The sequence below is a fragment of the Limulus polyphemus genome, unplaced genomic scaffold (genome assembly GCF_000517525.1).
Source record: "Limulus polyphemus unplaced genomic scaffold, Limulus_polyphemus-2.1.2 Scaffold3738, whole genome shotgun sequence".
Lineage (NCBI taxonomy): Eukaryota > Metazoa > Arthropoda > Merostomata > Xiphosura > Limulidae > Limulus > Limulus polyphemus.
The window spans coordinates 76,910-83,768 of NW_013669348.1; positions in this window are offsets into that span (position 1 = coordinate 76,910).

Below are 6,859 nucleotides of genomic sequence, written 5' to 3' on the forward strand. Positions count from 1 at the left end.
CGATGGGAATAACGATGTTTGTATAAAATACATTTCTCTACCTTATGATGCAAAATATGTTTAGGGTTTGGGGGAATTCGATGCTTTAGGTATATTAAATATCGACTTCTAGTCTTACTCTCGCTCCCATTGAGCAAAATATCGTTTTCTTGTAACTTTTAAAGAATTAGGCGTTAGCAAGAAATGTTTGTAATAAGTTGTAGATCTTCAAGTCAGTTTCACAATAATAGGATATGACGTCATCTCAGAGATGAATAGTTGGACGTGTCGCACGCCCTTAGCTCGTGAATGGTTTGACCTAAAACTACGTGCATCGGTATGTAACTATGTGTTCTTTAAGCTAAATAAAACACTTTTTACTTGCAAAATGAATGGTATAATCCACACCAGAAGTGATGGTATGCTAAGGGCTAGAAAATCAGATCTCCGAAAGCATTATACTAGTTACCAAACCAATGACTTCACTGGTAACATTCCTGAAATACCTTAACATTTATGTTCTTCATGTTGGAATGGGTATTACATTTTACAAGTCTTTGAAATGTATTATATTTCGAGGGAAAACATTAGAATTTAATCAAACTATTTTTGTTACGATTGTTTCTACAGTTTATAGTAAAATACAATACCGGCCACTTCATATGATCAAACATATAGATATAATGAAATACAATACCGGCCACTTCATATGATCAAACATATAGATATAATGAAATACAATACCGGCCACTTCATATGATCAAACATATAGATATAATGAAATACAATACCGGCCACTTCATATGATCAAACATATAGATATAATGAAATACAATACCGGCCACTTCATATGATCAAACATATAGATATAATGAAATACAATACCGGCCACTTCATATGATCAAACATATAGATATAATGAAATACAATACCGGCCACTTCATATGATCAAACATATAGATATAATAAGTTAAAATTTCTGTCTAACAGATACTGTGAACTCCACAGACTGTAGATATTTTTCTCTGTGGAATTTTTGCACTGCATTATAGTAATTTTGTCGTGAACATTAAAAACATTTTAGTATTGATGTTAATTCAAATACTATTTTTATTTGAGTTAATAATAAGAAAATTTATTTTGTAACCTGAATGTAAATAAAACAAGAGGGAATCCTCAGCAGCCGCGGCACTTGAAATTATTTTAGACAGAATTGAAGTAAATTAATCTATGAGACATTTTTTTTCCTTTAGTGATATTTTTGTGCACCAGCAATACCAAGCGTGGGGCGCGCGTATACCTGATTCGATTTTATTACTCATCAGGACCTCTACCAGCCTATCCTCAAATTGAAATTCTTTTAAGCAGGATTAGAACAAATTAATCTATGAGACTTTGGACATGGTCAAATACATCAATCGAAAGGGTTTAGCCTCTTGAGGCCAACACTATAATTAAATCTCAAATCAGTCAAGAGATGACGAAGCTATGAGCTAAAAGTTTGTGCTTGAAATAAACAAAAACTCGAGCCATTCTATGAGCCGCTATGCCACGGCTAAAATAAAACAAAAATTAAATTGAAGTATAAGATTTGTGTATTTTACTTACATTTTAAACTCTTGAAAAAACAACAGAGCTACACAATGGACTATTTGTGCTGTGCCCACCAAAAGTATCGAATCCCGGTTTTTTGAGTTATAAATATCCAGTCTTACAGCTGAGCCACTGGTAGGGGTAAAATTAAATTTATTACTTTTCAATAAAAAGTTGTTAGTTGGTTTCTGGTTTTTAAGGTTTTATACAGAAGAGTAATCGGTAATGCTACAAAACCGGTAAAATTGACTTTGGTTTGTTTATTTTAGAACAAAACCACATCTGCTGGGTCCACCGCGGAGAATCGAAGCCTGAATTTTAGCGTTGTAACATCGTAGCCATATCGCTGTTCCACCGAGGGATGGTAAAATAAGGACTAGTTTGGTAATATGAAAAAAAAAAGGGATTCAAGTTTCTTTTACCTTTTTAACTTGAAGTAAAACCACCTTGCATTATAGATTACATTTACATGTTTTAAAATATAGTTATGCATTCAACCTTCATCATTAATATAAACACCTTTCTCGCCATTATTATATTTGTAGCTTTCTCGGTTGCTTCAGTGTTGCTTATTAATTAATAAGAAAATGATATTTTTAGAAATAGTTAACGTCCAATGAGGCTACGCACGTTTTTTATAAACAAAATATTAAAATCTAAGGTTGTTCCGAAATATTATAATATGCAAGATTTTGGCTGTAACCCTTTCATAACGTAGAAAATAAATAAATATATGTTTATTCAGGTAAATGTCCATACTTTTAATAGAGGTTGTCTGTCTTTAAGTGCTGTTACGTGAAGAGGATGTACCATGCTGTGAACAGGGCTTAATCCTGGTCATAGACAATATCACTTTCGGTTAGGACTAGTGCAGATGTGTCTGTCTCCGTATGTGGCAAGTGCACGGGATAGCTTTTTCTTAATAGCTTTTTCACAACTGTATAAGTATGTGACCACTATGCCAGATAAGTCTTTAATTATTTTTCAGGGCTGTCTCTCTATGTGGTCAGCGCGCCAGTTACGTCATTCATTACTTTTTCACGATGTTTGGCACGTTGGACATACGTAGGGATAAAAATAGTGAATAGAGGGAATAGCATGTTATTCTGGGAAATCTTGGCAGAGTTTGACCTTGAATATCGTTCCAAGCAAAACTAGTTGTTGGCCAGATACGCTATTATCTGTGTTCTTTGTCATATTTATCCTGGTATCTTCGTTGCAGCCTTGTCTTGACCAGTTGCTTTAGCACACAGAGAAAAGGGGCAGAAGTTAGTGTCAATGAAAGTTTTTTTCGTTAAACAACTTTGCCCGATTTCTTTTGGTCGTAAGCGCGGCTTGGCCCTGTCGAAGAGCTCTGGATTTTGAAGCTGGCGAGCCAGATTCGAACCCTTGCTATTTCATAAAATATTCCCCTTTAATCTGTGGGTAACAGTCAGTCCCCAGCATGGATGGTGGGTGGTAGGATGCTACTGCTCAGTACTGCAAAATTAGATTGGGCGGAAAATAACTTTGGTAAATACTAAATACAAATACGTTTGATCGAGTGTGACTTATACACTCTCAGCGTACAAATTCTAAGAACCTCCTGTTTGTAAGCTTGATAATTAATTACTTGGAGATTTCGAGCCGAACGTGGCCAGTGAGTAGCGTGCCGGACAATGGATATGTGGATCCAACATTCGTGTAAAGTTAACATATAAATGAAAAACAGAACCACAATTTGTGGACGTGGTTAGGTTATACAGAAAACGGTGAAATCCCATCATTCGGTCGGACAAAAGTTAACGGTGGATATTCTGTCTTCTCTCTAATCTAATAGATGTATTTCCGCAAGATCCACGAAAGTGTCTTGTTTCAAGAGCAAATAAAACAAGATTCAATAATAACAAATATTTTTATTTTATTGCTTTTGAAGTTCATATGTCATGCTGTGTTGTAGTCTACAGAGTGCATTATTCTTCTTGTAATTCATGGCATGCGCACATTTTATTGACGTCTCGACAGTACAAATTGCAAAGTTAAGCGTCTCTTATGTGACATCATTTTAGTGTCTACTGACTGACTGACTCACAAACAACATATTACTGTATAGTGGTGCGAGTGGATAGCTCTTGTGTTTTTAAAATAGTATCCGAAAACAAACTTTTAAATCTGAAGGCGGAAGACTTTCGAAACGTCGTCCTCTACACTTGTGTCTCTACAGCAGGCAGTTGCCGTCCATTCTACAAAGAGTCAACTGTTGATTTCAGTTTTGCCTGAATATTGTAGAGTTGTCATATTGTGTAATGAGATAAAAAATTAGTATAGTAATTTTTTCGTCTTCTTCGCGTTAGAAAATGTAAAGCATAAATTAGCGAAAAATATAATAGAAATATTGTAAATATTTCTTTGTTTGCATACATGGTTTCTTCTCCAGTATCCAAATAATCCAGTGAAACTGCATCTAGGCTATTTCAGCAACTGTTGGCCAGAACTCAATTTTTGTAACCAGTTTTCTTCCTTCTAATTTAGACAAACCTACTAGTATGTTTGCCAAAACGTTCATTGTTCGATTATTCACTCATTTCCTGGACAAAGGCTTGCTTTATTTGCATATAACAAAACACTAGTTACTATGGCCTACTACGTAAGTAACATCTAAATTAACTGCCGCAACTCTACAACGTTCTAGTAATATATACAAAAACAGTATATTTCACGATTCTGTTCTACTACCTTTTGGACATTAGTTTTAGAATTTTATGTAATAACAGAGAACACCCCATAGGAAACATGTTTACAGGAAAGAGATATAAATACTGCTGCCGCAACTCTACAACGTTCTAGTAATATATACAAAAACAGTATATTTCACGATTCTGTTGTACTACCTTTTGGACATTAGTTTTAGAATTTTATGTAATAACAGAGAACACCCCTTAGGAAACACGTTTACAGGAAAGAGATATAAATACTGCAAGTTAACATTTTTATAATTAAACATCAGTAAATAGCACGTGCGGAAGTAATACAAGGGTAAAATGAAAACATATTTAATAATAGAGGAATAAAAATAAAATTATACCTATTGTGTAAAAAAATGCACTGTCCTATTGCATAACATATTCGAACACAATAGCTTGTATATATAGACATTCAACAATCCATGTATGTGTTAATATAGGTGCTTAATGTGTTACATTTTTTGTTGTTGTAGAACTTTCGCGCAAAATCACACATAAAGGCTGTCTACGCACGGTTATCGTTAATTTTGAGAAAATTAACTAGAGGGAAGACAGTTAGTCAACAGCCATCCCTTGAGATACTCCTAACTGACCGAAAAGTGGGCTTTCATTGTCATTCTTATAAAACAGTGAAAATTGCGTGTTTTTTTTTGTTGTTGTTGTTATTTTGCGTTAGTGGGACGCCAACAGTGGAGCATTGGGTTCACATTCCGAGAATGTTACTTATTGGGCCACGCTATGTCAACATAGCAGGAGTAAAAGCACGTCTCTATGTGAGGATACAGTCAACATTTAACATTGGGTGTTAAAAGATTTAACAAATAATCTTCAACAATTCACACTGGATGTTAAAAAATGTCTTGAAAAAAGATCAAACTCAACAATTTATAAAAGAGAATAATAAAGTCTCTCTTACGATAAATAAAATAAAATTAGCACATTTCACACTGCACAAATTGTTTGTTATATTTGAATCATTTTTGTAAAGTGAAAATCTGTTATTTTAAAATCAATTTTGTTATGTTATGAATCACACTTTTCATTTATACCCGTAATAATCCAAGGCATAGTGGAAATCTGTGCCATAGAGAAAATAATACTAGTATATTTTTAGCCTAACGTAAACATAGAATACAACAGCTTTATTATCATAAACACATTATAACAGATGTAAGGCTTCCCTCTACTGGCCGTTAAACATATGCTTACACATTAATATGAACATTTTCTATAAAAGATCTTCTTTCAACTAACTTTGACTTTTTACGGAACATGCGCACTTATAACTTGCAGCGTATGGTGTCTTTTGGTGAGGTCTGGGAAATGTTTCCTTACACCTACTTTGTTCTAAGAAACTGAAAAGTAATGACGTCTCTCTCTTGCTTGTTTTCCTGGTTAGTAATTCTTCCTGATTATTGTGTTATCAAGCAAATTATCAATATAAATGTTTCTGCTACAAAAATACGTTGAACAGAAATGCGAAATCAGGCCAGATTTTTTTAAGTGCTTAACATTTTTGTTTGACTTGGTTTCGATAATTCTTCACAACGAATATTCTGTTTCACCAGATTGGGATCCTTATTTTTAAAGAAACAATTTCATTTTATTGTCTCGTTTATAATATAATCATTCATCAAAACTAACTTTAGAATGTTTTGTTACAAATATATTATTTGATTGTTACTTTTATATTTACCCATATACACATGATTTATAAAGTCTGGAATAGTTATTACAACAGATATGCCCGAGTTGATGCAGATTTTACGCCTAATTCCCTAAGATGACTCTAATACATCAATGTATATATATATATCCTTAAAAGATAGCAATTAAGTTATAAAATACTCCTAGTATACTAATATTATTTCGATTCTAGACTTAATAGATTAATGTTTATTGAAACACTACACCAAAAGGTTCTAGTTAAACCCAACTCTACATTTACTACAGACCCGGCATGGCCATGTGGTTAGGGCGCTCAACTGGCAATCTGCGGGTCGCGGGTTCGAATCCCCATCTCACCAAATATGCTCGCCCTTTCAGCCGTTGGGGCGTTATAATGTTACGGTCAATCCCACTATTCATTGGTAAAAGAGTAGCCCAAGAGTTGGCGGTGGGTGGTGATGACTAGCTACCTTCCCTCTAGTCTTACACTGCTAAATTGGGGACGGCTAGCGCAGATAGCTCTCGTGTAGCTTTGCGCGAAATCCATAACAAATAAACAAATATTTACTACAACAAAGTTAAACCATACTATACTAGTATATGTTAGATTATACACCTAAAGGACTGTTGTTAAGTTATATACTAAAACCAAAATTTAAAGTTAAACCAAACTATATACTTACTGTGTCAAAGTTACTTTAGACTTTAATCCTAATGTGTCGACTTTAAGTTTGACTTTCTGTGTAATGGGATGATACTAATACGTTAACAAGGTCAAGATTATAGATTAAGGTTGAAGTAGATTCTATATCTAAAATGTAGCAACTTATATATGAAAACAAAACATTTATTAAATGAAATAGTCTCCATTATTATCGATGATGCTTTTCCATCTT